This window comes from Daphnia pulex, chromosome 8 (assembly GCF_021134715.1).
Source record: "Daphnia pulex isolate KAP4 chromosome 8, ASM2113471v1".
NCBI lineage: Eukaryota > Metazoa > Arthropoda > Branchiopoda > Diplostraca > Daphniidae > Daphnia > Daphnia pulex.
The window spans coordinates 12,297,761-12,310,052 of NC_060024.1; the positions used below are offsets into that span (position 1 = coordinate 12,297,761).

The following is a 12,292-nucleotide window of genomic DNA, read 5'->3' on the forward strand; positions in this document are numbered from 1 at the left end:
GGTGGGGGTATTCTGTCGGGCCCATTTTCTTTATACGGACGAGGCCGTCACCACTAGATCTGTACGACCATCACCATTGCCGCTATTATTATTGCCGCAATATACAGCCCGCGTTATTGTGCTGTGCAACGTAAAAACATGTAAAAGCTGTTCTTAGAGACGAGACGTGCACACTGCACACACTGCACACACATACACACGGGCCCGAAGAGTCATCACGATGACGACTCTCCTATTCGGCTCTGACTTGTATTTCCGATCTAACCGCACGATGGCCTTCGAAGAGAAATTTATGGAGAGGAGAGAGAATTGGATATGCGGCGGCATATGCCTCCCAGCAGCCCCAATACAACTCAACATTTTTCTTATTTTTTTCGGGAGAAATAAGACAAAAAAAAAAGACCAGCGGGTTAAGATCTTCAAACAAAAAATAAAGAAAAAAACAATAAGACAGCTGTGCGGGGGCAACTGCTGCCCAAGCATTTCTGCTTGGCCTATAACAACCGAAAAAAAAAAATGTTTTATCTTCAATATTAATCCATCAGAGTGTAGTTTTGCTTTTTTATTTATTTAAAAAAAGATATCGGCGAATATGCCCACCCAAAACGTCGTCGTGTGGGAGGAACACAAGAGGCACCACCAGATGATGTAGGAGACCGAAGAAGAAAGAAAGAAAGAAGCACGGCTCTTTTTCTTTTTTGCTCCGTTTGAATTATAGGCTATATCTACTTATATATTATACGACGTATAGCACGATATAGCCTTAGCTTAGTTGTCGGAGCAAAAAAAAAGAAAAAAAAATATATATCCCTTGGCCTGCCTTTCGTACACATAAATATACACACAGCCAGAGCTAGAGTAGAGAGAGAGAGAGAGTATTATGAAATATGCATGCGAAACTCGTCTGGGGAATGGAACTATATGACCCATACTAAGGAGAAGAGGAGGAGGAGGAGGAGGCTGGGAGTAATATACCATCTACTACGTGAGAGAGAGAAGGGCAAAGGATTTCCATATTCAATGTAATCAAACCGATCGGCATTCACCAGCCCCCAGCAGCAGCAGCAGCAGCACAGCACACACACAAATATGTAACGCCTGCGCTCTGCGTTAAGGAGACGGGCCTCAGATGCTCGGCTCAAAAGTCACAGCCAGTCAGAAAACACAAAAAAAGAAAGAAAAAGGAAGGAAGTAACGAACGATCTATATATTCCGTCTCTCTCCCTCTCTCGAGGGGGTGCGGATGAAGACAGGGAACGAGAGATTTTTCCTCTTTTTTTCTACAACGACGACGGCGTCGGTCGTCGTAAATTTTGGCAGTAGTCCCCCCCCACACGACATGTGATCCTTTTTCTTCCTTTTCTTCCATGCGCAGCATACGTATATATAGGACTTCTAGGATTTTCGTTTCGAATGTGTAAATCTCTTTGAACCTCATCATCTCCAGTCGATCCTACTCCGCGCCGCGCTTATTTTTAATTATTATTTAGGTATCAATAGAGATTAACTGGTGTGGTACTACCAGTTGTAATGACGGTATAGTATGACGCTCGTCGTCGTTTTCCCCTGACGTTTTTCTGCGCAACGGCATACAGTTGTGGGTAGTTGGTTTGAATTGTGGGTGAACGTTATGATCAACTAACGCCATGACTTTTTCATTTTATTTTTATTTTTTTGTTTGAACGAATCGGCGGGAGATGGCATCACCGTACGCCATCCACTTTCCCCTCGCCATATACTAATAAATAAATATAAATGTAATAGATTCATTTTCAGTTTTCTTTTTTTTCTCTTTCGATTGGAATGCTTGATTAAAGCGTGTGCCAGAGCGACCCCCCCGCATCGCAACGCACCGGGACCTTAATCGAAAATGAACGCGTTCGCGATCCATTGACCTTCATTGTCTATCTCCTTCCCTCCCTCCCTCCCTGTACAGAATTACTAAACCAATTTTTTTGACTTTCCACATTTGTTTAATAGAAATTTCATAAACTCCACCAAAAACCAAATTGTCCAAACACCAGGAACGACAATCATCCATCCAACTCAATCATCTTTTATTCGGCTGGCAATCGAGTGAAAACTGGCTTATTTTCGGGTGGGGGGGCTGACGAGGGACGGTAGCGAGTTTTCGGGGTTGGGGGCGGAGGATCGCCAGTTGAGTTAATGGACGACAGCAAGAGCGAAAAGAGCAGCAGCAAAAGCACACACAGACACACACGGAAAGGAGTAGGAGGAGGAGAAAACGGAGGTTGGCTCGACAGTGAATTATTTCAACGTCGTCCGGATGCGTTCTGGCGCCGTGTTCGCTTATCCGCGAGGAGCTCTCATTCCGCAGCTTCCTGGCCGGAGCATTTTTCTCTCTTTTTTTCTTTTCTTTTTTCCAGGCTCCAGCAAATGCACGCCCCACCGACGACGACAAGCCGGATAGTATACGGCTGCACATACCGCCCATGAACTCTGTTAGAGTTGCTCTCTCTCTCTACGATGGATGATATGCTTGGCTCTCTCCTCTGCTGTGTGTGTATGTGCCACTGGGCCGTCGATCTATTCCGGCCCATTGAATTGCACCAGTTCAAGTCGAAGGGAAGAAAAAGAAGAGAAGAGCAAGGAGTCGTCCGGGTCCAATTTTAGCTTTTTGCTCCAATGCCGTTGGCTGCTGCGCTCCTCCCACCCAACTGCAGCTCAACGACCATGGTTGAAGAAGAAGAAGCGATCGATAATGTTACATGAACGCCATGTTGTTTTTTGGAGAGAAGAAGAAGAAGAAGAGTCTGCAGCAGCATCCGACGAATTGCGACTGGTAATAGAGGGCACTTTGTTATATGCGTATAAAACCTTATTATAATAGTTAGTACTAGAGTATGGCCGTACACTTTGGCTCAGTCTGTATACGACGACGTATATTATGTTCTTCTCCCCCCTTCATTTTCTTATTTTCTACTTTTTTTCTTTTTTGGTTTAAGAACCAATCCAAAAACTATGATAACTATTAATATATTCCGCAGGGAGTTTTTGATGCCTTCGGATATAATCCACACGAGCTAGCAGCTATAAGACGAGCTGGAGAGCTGTTATTATTAGTATTACTGTTATTGCCAACCTTCCGAAAAGGTGTTGACTGTTGACTTTGACGGCCATCAAAAAAGGATAGAGAGGCAAAAAAGAGATACGCAAGTAAACCGTGCACCATCGACTTTTGAGTGGTATGTAATGTAATGTATATTTATATTATTATATTATATATATATACAGCGATAACACATATCTATTTATCTATGTTATACACATCTAGTGTAAGAGCATCTACTATTTTTTGTTATTGCTCCTAGATGATTCATTATACGATCCGTCATAAATGGGGAGGAACTTTTTCTACTCTTCTCGTCTTGTCTGGAATGGGCCATGATTCGTCACCGACTCGGCCAGCAGCAGCCGCAGACCCGCTCTCCTGGCATCAGCTTCTGTGGGTATATATATATCTATATATAATATAGGCTATAAATTATTATACAACTGGATATAGGAGAGCGCGTATTTTTCATTTTTAAACCCAAGACAATATAACCGCCAAACAACACACAATGATTACTAAATCAGGTACCAAATATTTAATTGATCATTTCCAGAGTCGTTATCTATCACTTTTGATGGCCGTCGTCCGTCGCGTGCCACCATAGTCCAGGGCACGTAAGTATAAATTGTGTACACACACAGCACACATAGAACATCTATAAGATGCGTGTTTTTGTGCGCTGTATATTTTATTAACGAGCGGCCATTTGAATTAGATTATATAGGCCATATAGTGTAGTATAGAACTGTGTGTAGTAGACCCGCCGCCAAACGGACTTTGTGTTTCTCTTTAAAAAAAAAGTTTTTTATTGGATATTCCTTAACAGTTTTCTTCTTCTTCTTCTTCTCCGGAGTTGAGGAGAAGTGGGTGGCGCGTGGGTTTTTAGTTTCTCTAAAGGTCGATGTTGTGATTTTCAACACCATCAACATCGGCGTAAAAATCAAAGTGATTGAGACAGGTGAGAGGGAGCAGAGCTATATGGGGTTTTGCCCTCCATCAGGAACGAGATCTCTTTTATTTTTGACTTTCTTTCTGCTTGTTTCTTTTGAGATTTTTATACGAGGCCCTGGAACGATGGGGGTGGGGTTGAAGGGGTTGGAAAAGGGGTGGGCGACAGTGGAATGGAATGGCCCTAAAGTTTAAATACCTGTTTCTTTCCCGTTTTTACGAGCCAATCATTTATTACGTTATATATATATATATATATAGTAGTGTAGTGTATACAGTATGTGTGTAGGGCTGTGCGCGCCGTATATATACGCCGCCATGGCGAGCGCGGCCCGGCCGGCATGAAGAAGAAGAAGTATTTACTAGGGACGGATTAAAAGAAGACGACCCTGCAGACTACCCAATTAAAGGCGACGGACTTTGCAGCGCACGAGGGCGCTTTACGAGCAACCATTGATTAGTGCGCACATTCCCTGTCCGCCGTATAGCTCCGTGTCTGAATTTTTCCTTTCTCTCTCCAGGTTTTATTTGACTAAAGAAGAAGAAAAAAAGGGAAAAAGAAAACGAAGAAAAAATCCAACTGGAGAGTCTTTTTTTTCTTTTGGAGAAAATAAGCGTCCGTGACAGATGTCGTCTCTTCTTGATGGCGTCTTATCTCTTGGCAAGTGTTCACTGGCGATGTAGATATACACGTATATACTATACATATGAATTAAGATAGCGCGAGGTAACTGCAGATTTGTTTCAACTGTGTTTTTCTTTTCTGCTGAAAGTGCTCGCTCTATTGTTGTTTCCCTTCTCTTCTGAGCACTATCGGCGACTTATGGCGTCATCTTGGCATTTGAAATGTTCAATCCCGATGGCACGTTTCAAAGGGAGGGCACAAAGCATATCTCTCCCGACCGCGGCAGCCATCGAGGAGGAGGAGCTATCCCCCAACTGGAAGTAATCGATATCTTTCGTCTAGAATCGATTTCTTGTCGGTTGGTATAAGCCCCGCATTTTTGTTTTTGTTTTCCAAGTCAAGTTGGAAATTAATCCGAAATCAAAGACAGAGATCGGATTGGAAGTTCAATGGGAAAAGAAAATTCAGGTATTCTATCTCTTTCAATATTTCGTGACATGAATAATAATAATTTTTTTTTTTTAAATTATTATTTGGACTATGCGGCGTGCATGTTGTGCATAACTTGGAATTCGATTGTTTGCTGATGGCTGAAGAAAAATACGATTTAGTGTTCACACTCAGATATGATTACGGAGGAATTTTTTAAATTGAATTCATCAATTTCAAACACAAAATTGGTGCTGTCACTAATATTACGTAAAAGCCGCTTTTCCGTCATCTAGCGGTGATATGTTCAACTTCGTAGCCAGGTTTATGTTTAGTGTTAATGTTTGAAATCCTTGGAATAACCTAATTGAACAAATTTATGAACAAATTAACAATGAACATCATCGGTCCACAGCTAGTGCAAAACATCCAATGTATCAACACGTTTGAAATTCAGCGTACTATTGTGAGTTCATTCGTGTCATTTAAATGTTAATAATCATTCTTCTTCTAAGTAAAAACGTTGTTTAGATCATCAGCCTGTTGTCGTTGTGCACATATCCGATGTGTTTCCATAGACTACTTCGTAGAATCGTAGTCTATGGTAACCTTATTGTAGTCTATGGTGTTTATACGGTTTGTCCTTTCTTTATATAATTGGATTATCAACAGATGCAGGTGGGTTAACATGAGTGAAAGTGATTAAAGGTACCTAGCAAATATTGATAATTTGATTTGAGTACACCCAGGAACAAGAACAAACCTGATAAACAAACGGAAATGAGAAGACAACTTATGGAGACACGCAAGCATAACCTGCCGGAGATTCAGATAGTATGTCTTGCACTCTATTGCTCAAGTTCTGACCGTGAACATGGAATTCTTAGCAACAATATTGAGCCGAGGTAAGTTGCACACAGGTGGAATGAAATAAGTTGATATGCTATTTGTAAATTATAGATAACTAACCTACTGAAACTATGAAAACTATTAATGATTAAAAAGGAAAATTACTGAAGAAATTAGGAAAAGTTTATGCTACTGATGCTTCAATAAGTGTTACTTAAAATGCTTTCAAATTACTTATATTTACGTAGTAAAATTTTCATTAAAGCGTTCTTTGAATGTATGGCTATATACATGTTATTGAGTTTCATGGGGGTGCGTAGTCTAACTTTCCTCCTGGCACATTGTTGTTGCCTGGGACATTCTAAATAGAATTTTAATTTCTTAAATAGGTTTAACAGACAGATGGAGCTTCTTCATTGCTGTTTAATGTGTTCATGTTTTTGTTGCAGACTTGCAGCCAGATGTTAAAAGATTTGAAGCACTTTTAACTGAAACTCACAAAGACTAAAGTACACATAGAATATAACTAAGAATGAACAAGGTAAATACTAGAATGTGATGGCGGATTGTTGGGTGGTTGTCAAAAGTTTTCCTTAATTTTTCCATGAAAGTTACCGATGAATTCATAAGTGAATTCAAGTTTATTTCTGTGCACCTTGTTTGTGATGTGATTTATTCCGTATGTGTGTTGCATCACCTTACATATTTCTTATTATAACGTGTAGGAAGGAACGCGAAAGGCAACTGAAACTACAAGTAGGCTCCTATCATCAATTCTTTGATTAAAATCGTCGTTCTGCTGGATGCTTTATCCTGTTGCTACAGGTAAAAACCCATAATAGCTTAGTGCAATTTTTTGAATACCTCTTTACATTTTTAGTTCATATTCTATTGGCGATCTGGAGTTTCTAAATTCTAATGATGTTGGTAGATCACTAACCCCAGCGTGGACAACACATGTTGTTTTTTTCATGTTTTCTACAAATAATGCATTGACAGACAAGTATTATTCTTCCTTGAGAAATTTTTAACTTTTATTTCATATTATCTATTATTTGACATAATACAGGCCATGGGTAATCTTCAGGTTAATTGCAGCAACTTGGGACTTGCGAGAAGTCCTGTGAAAAGACACAGGGCACATGACCAGATTTGTATTTTTCTGAATGTTCTACTCAAGTAGTAGGGAACAACTAACTTTACCTTATTGCATGAATGTTGGAATATTTATTGAAATATTTCCTATAGTATTCAACATGACTAATTTGTTATGCCAAAGTTAGTTGGAACCCTAACTCAAACACAGACAACACGTTGCTGCTGCCTTACAGCCACAGGCAGGAAAATGATTCTTTTCTTCACAAAATTGTAAGTTGTATTATTTGTCTTGACCCTCCATACTTCATACTTGCTTTTAATATTATAGATTGTTGTGTTGAAAAAGTTGAGGAGAATGATCCGAAATAGCTAACTAAAGAATTTGTGTGTTGTGTCATAGGGAAAGCTGCTGGAGTAATCTAGTACCCATCCCCACTTGATTCATTTCGTGCCAGCAGCTAGTGAATGGCGTGACGAATTCAAATTTAGCTGCTGCGTGCTGTCTGCAAGCAAGCAATCCAATTGACTGTCGCTAGGTGGCGCGAGTGTCTTCAGGGGACCAAATCCGGCCATTTTGTCCCTTGACGCAGCAGAAGTGGGATGCCGGTCGTGACGTTTGGCATGATGAAAATGTAAAGGTATTTTTTGTTAATTTCTTAGGGTTATAAATATGTAATGTTAAACTTCGATGTGTAAATTTACAGGCGATTTCAATACCAATTTCTCAAATCATTAACTCGGACTTGAGTGCCTGTTCATTTTGTCGAAATGTCGTGCCTCGTGTGTCTTGCCGCCTGTACCCGTACGTCTCGTCCCATGCAAAAGCAAAAGTAATTATTTTTATCCAATTTTCTACTAAAGTACTTTTTTAATATGACTAGAGATCAATTTGCAATTTGAATACCTTGCTAATTCTTACTTCCTTAGTAAATTGTAGATATCGGAGAGATCTGTTTGACTGCGTAGTTTGTCCTTACTCCTTGTATTCTTTTTTAATAATGAGTCCTGTTTTATTGTGTATGCATACTTGTATTTCCCGATGGTAATTTTTCTATGTTCTTCAATAGGTCTAACAATCCCGCTTCTTGGTGCAGCCAGATGGTGAAAGGTGTGATGAAGACAACTTCAACTGTTGTATGCAGGATGTGGTGCCAGTGTTATGCAGAAGTAGCTGTGCTGGAAGTGTCATAACGAAGTAGCTGTGCCAGAATTTTTCCAAGTTGCTAACTTCAAAATTTTAACTGTTTTCATATGTGTGGTTTGCTTTGCAAGTGGTATCCCGTGTTGCTGACTTTAAATATTTTTATTCGTTTTTATTTGTGGTTTTGCTCTGCCAGTGAGTTGCTGACTTGAATTGGTTTCATCTTTTGTTTGTTTACTTGTGCAGTATACGATTGTGGCAATCTGACCCCATGTCAGATTTGACATAGTCGACAACTGCTAGATTAAATTCCGGCTTTCTGCACCAACAAAATAATAACGGCACATGTTATTATCGCAGTTGGGAAAGTCACAGGCCCCCCCCTCCCTGGGGGCCAAAAAATATATATGTGGTTTTGTTAAAGTAAATAAAAAAATAAAAAATATAAAAATTGTTTTAATTTTATAAACAAAAAACATTTGGATAAAAGGCCATCGCCAATTTTTTGCGAAAAAGACTTAGTAAAAATAATAAATGGTGGTTGTTTTTACGAATTTTAAAAATTAATAAAAATTTAGGCTGGAAGTTATTTAAAAATTATATTAAGAAAAATGTTGAAAATTTTTTTTATTAAGTTTAAAAAAGAAAACAGCAGGCAAAAATTTAGGTTTCAATTATTTATTTCTTTTTAAAGAGGTAATATCATTGAGCGAAAAGGTTTAGACTTGTTACGGAAACAGTGGGGTTAGTCGGATCATAAAATTTTCGTGGTTTGGCTGAACTTTTTCACAGAAATAGTCTCATTGCAATTCACACAACTAGCCAGAGGAAAATTTGTTTACTTGTGAAAAGGGAGAAAAGATATGCATTTGCAAATTGTCTAAGCTAAATAATTTATCAATCTCTTGAAGTACAGCAGTCTCTTCTTAGCTTCACCAATAGGTTAAGTCTGGAACGGCGACGTACGATTGAACTGAAACGAGAACGGAGATTTAGTTACAAGTCAATAATTGAATAAAACTATTCATCCAGCATTACCTCAACATGGGAACAGGTAGTAGAACACACCAACAAATTGCAAGCCATTAAACAACACCAACTATTTTGCACAACAGCTCAACACTGCATGGACACCAACATGATAAATTGAAGTCTGATGTTGAACTGCAAGCCTGCAGAAGCTCCATATCATTGCATCTCTCAATCAGAAAATGACTGCCACACCACAGCACACCAGACCTCACTACCATTATCAGCTTCAACGCCAAATTGACCAAGAAATCTAACAAAGCAAAAGAACACAAGTTAACCAAGAACATTTTCAAACAAAAAAAAGGGATATTCAGTTCTGTTAAAGAAAAGCTATTGTTCGTAATTTTCCACAAGCTGATGAAAATCTTTTCACAAAGGCTCTTATTTGAAACAGTCAGTAACTGTCAAATGTAGTCTAAATCAAAGTTTTATACCCAACAAGCAAGGAACACAGACTACAATTTAAGCAAAATGAAAACCCAACACAAGGTGTTTTTTAAGTAGATTGTTACCATTTCAGATTTCCTGTTTTCTTTCCATTTTCATCTCACAACATGATACATCACAGAGGTATTCTGTTGACTTGGCACTGCACATCGAGAAAAATCTCCACCAACGTCTAACCTGTCAAAAAATAAATTAGATGAGTAAAAGTAACTTTTCAAATTATTCAAAATCCATGTTTTCGCAAGCTTAATTCAAGTTCATCTCTCGCCTGAAATAATTCGCTTATAGAATCACAGAAAATATTCTAATGTGTATCTTTAGATAACAAATGTTAAGTAATTGGTAATTAAGAAAAAGCTCAATTTCTATCAGAAACTCAATTAGGCTACAGAATTTCAATGTGGGAACAAAGTTTTAGGATTATTGAGTTACTCAACATTTTTACTTGTACTGTTCTAAAGTACTTCGACATGTGACGAAACGTACAACATGCAGCAAGAGGCGACATTTTAAACAAGTGTACGACAAGCATGTCCACATTGAATTAGCTAGTATAAATTTAAGGCCATGTTACCCGTAAATTAACCGTAGAAAACATTAAGAATTAAAATAGGAATTACCTTTTTTTATGAAGAACTAAGTCAGGAAAGAAAGTACCCAGCAATGATGGCTAGACGCTAGAGCAACCTTCTCGGTCAGCGTCTCGGAAGAAAAAGAATGACAAAGCTTTTCTGGTCTCAAATCTATGGTGACCACCCCCCAACACACTTAATGCTGAATAGTTCAATCCCTAAACACACTGAAATATTTAGCCACCTAGTGACAACCCTTAGCATCAAGTTCAATTGACCGTTCCTTGGTGCTGATGTTGTGTTACCGAAGTTGCATCATATTTTGTTATTTCGTTCATTTTTCGTTTTCCCGCTTTTCCGTCCCACTCTATCGTCCGTGGATGCTAAGGGTTGTCACTAGGTGGCTAAATATTTCAGTGTGTTTAGGGATTGAACTATTCAGCATTAAGTGTGTTGGGGGGTGGTCACCATAGATTTGAGACCAGAAAAGCTTTGTCATTCTTTTTCTTCCGAGACGCTGACCGAGAAGGTTGCTCTAGCGTCTAGCCATCATTGCTGGGTACTTTCTTTCCTGACTTAGTTCTTCATAAAAAAAGGTAATTCCTATTTTAATTCTTAATGTTTTCTACGGTTAATTTACGGGTAACATGGCCTTAAATTTATACTAGCTAATTCAATGTGGACATGCTTGTCGTACACTTGTTTAAAATGTCGCCTCTTGCTGCATGTTGTACGTTTCGTCACATGTCGAAGTACTTTAGAACAGTACAAGTAAAAATGTTGAGTAACTCAATAATCCTAAAACTTTGTTCCCACATTGAAATTCTGTAGCCTAATTGAGTTTCTGATAGAAATTGAGCTTTTTCTTAATTACCAATTACTTAACATTTGTTATCTAAAGATACACATTAGAATATTTTCTGTGATTCTATAAGCGAATTATTTCAGGCGAGAGATGAACTTGAATTAAGCTTGCGAAAACATGGATTTTGAATAATTTGAAAAGTTACTTTTACTCATCTAATTTATTTTTTGACAGGTTAGACGTTGGTGGAGATTTTTCTCGATGTGCAGTGCCAAGTCAACAGAATACCTCTGTGATGTATCATGTTGTGAGATGAAAATGGAAAGAAAACAGGAAATCTGAAATGGTAACAATCTACTTAAAAAACACCTTGTGTTGGGTTTTCATTTTGCTTAAATTGTAGTCTGTGTTCCTTGCTTGTTGGGTATAAAACTTTGATTTAGACTACATTTGACAGTTACTGACTGTTTCAAATAAGAGCCTTTGTGAAAAGATTTTCATCAGCTTGTGGAAAATTACGAACAATAGCTTTTCTTTAACAGAACTGAATATCCCTTTTTTTTGTTTGAAAATGTTCTTGGTTAACTTGTGTTCTTTTGCTTTGTTAGATTTCTTGGTCAATTTGGCGTTGAAGCTGATAATGGTAGTGAGGTCTGGTGTGCTGTGGTGTGGCAGTCATTTTCTGATTGAGAGATGCAATGATATGGAGCTTCTGCAGGCTTGCAGTTCAACATCAGACTTCAATTTATCATGTTGGTGTCCATGCAGTGTTGAGCTGTTGTGCAAAATAGTTGGTGTTGTTTAATGGCTTGCAATTTGTTGGTGTGTTCTACTACCTGTTCCCATGTTGAGGTAATGCTGGATGAATAGTTTTATTCAATTATTGACTTGTAACTAAATCTCCGTTCTCGTTTCAGTTCAATCGTACGTCGCCGTTCCAGACTTAACCTATTGGTGAAGCTAAGAAGAGACTGCTGTACTTCAAGAGATTGATAAATTATTTAGCTTAGACAATTTGCAAATGCATATCTTTTCTCCCTTTTCACAAGTAAACAAATTTTCCTCTGGCTAGTTGTGTGAATTGCAATGAGACTATTTCTGTGAAAAAGTTCAGCCAAACCACGAAAATTTTATGATCCGACTAACCCCACTGTTTCCGTAACAAGTCTAAACCTTTTCGCTCAATGATATTACCTCTTTAAAAAGAAATAAATAATTGAAACCTAAATTTTTGCCTGCTGTTTTCTTTTTTAAACTTAATAAAAAAAAT

At 38.4% G+C, this 12,292-nt stretch overlaps 3 long non-coding RNA genes across 5 annotated transcripts; 2 read left to right on the plus strand and 1 right to left on the minus strand.

The window, feature by feature from the left end:
- The first annotated feature begins 4,620 nt into the window (after positions 1-4,620).
- LOC124199979 lies at positions 4,621-8,518 on the plus strand. 3 transcript variants are annotated; one of them, XR_006877095.1, is made up of 12 exons: positions 4,628-5,117; positions 5,246-5,544; positions 5,610-5,756; positions 5,828-5,983; positions 6,377-6,468; positions 6,653-6,752; positions 6,859-6,930; positions 6,997-7,109; positions 7,176-7,295; positions 7,426-7,663; positions 7,730-7,855; positions 8,093-8,518. It is a non-coding gene; the product is annotated as an uncharacterized LOC124199979 (long non-coding RNA). The 3 variants fall into 3 exon arrangements; XR_006877096.1 differs by having other exon boundaries at positions 4,621-5,117; positions 6,808-6,930; positions 6,997-7,295; positions 7,426-7,657; XR_006877097.1 differs by having other exon boundaries at positions 4,623-5,117; positions 6,997-7,295; positions 7,426-7,657.
- Positions 8,519-8,828: 310 nt separating this feature from the next.
- LOC124199980 lies at positions 8,829-10,395 on the minus strand. Its single transcript, XR_006877098.1, has 4 exons — positions 10,266-10,395; positions 9,711-9,822; positions 9,205-9,448; positions 8,829-9,139 (listed from the first exon to the last, which is right to left on the minus strand). It is a non-coding gene; the product is annotated as an uncharacterized LOC124199980 (long non-coding RNA).
- Positions 10,396-10,683: 288 nt separating this feature from the next.
- On the plus strand, positions 10,684-12,250 carry LOC124199978. Its single transcript, XR_006877094.1, has 4 exons — positions 10,684-10,813; positions 11,257-11,368; positions 11,631-11,874; positions 11,940-12,250. It is a non-coding gene; the product is annotated as an uncharacterized LOC124199978 (long non-coding RNA).
- Positions 12,251-12,292: the final 42 nt, after the last annotated feature.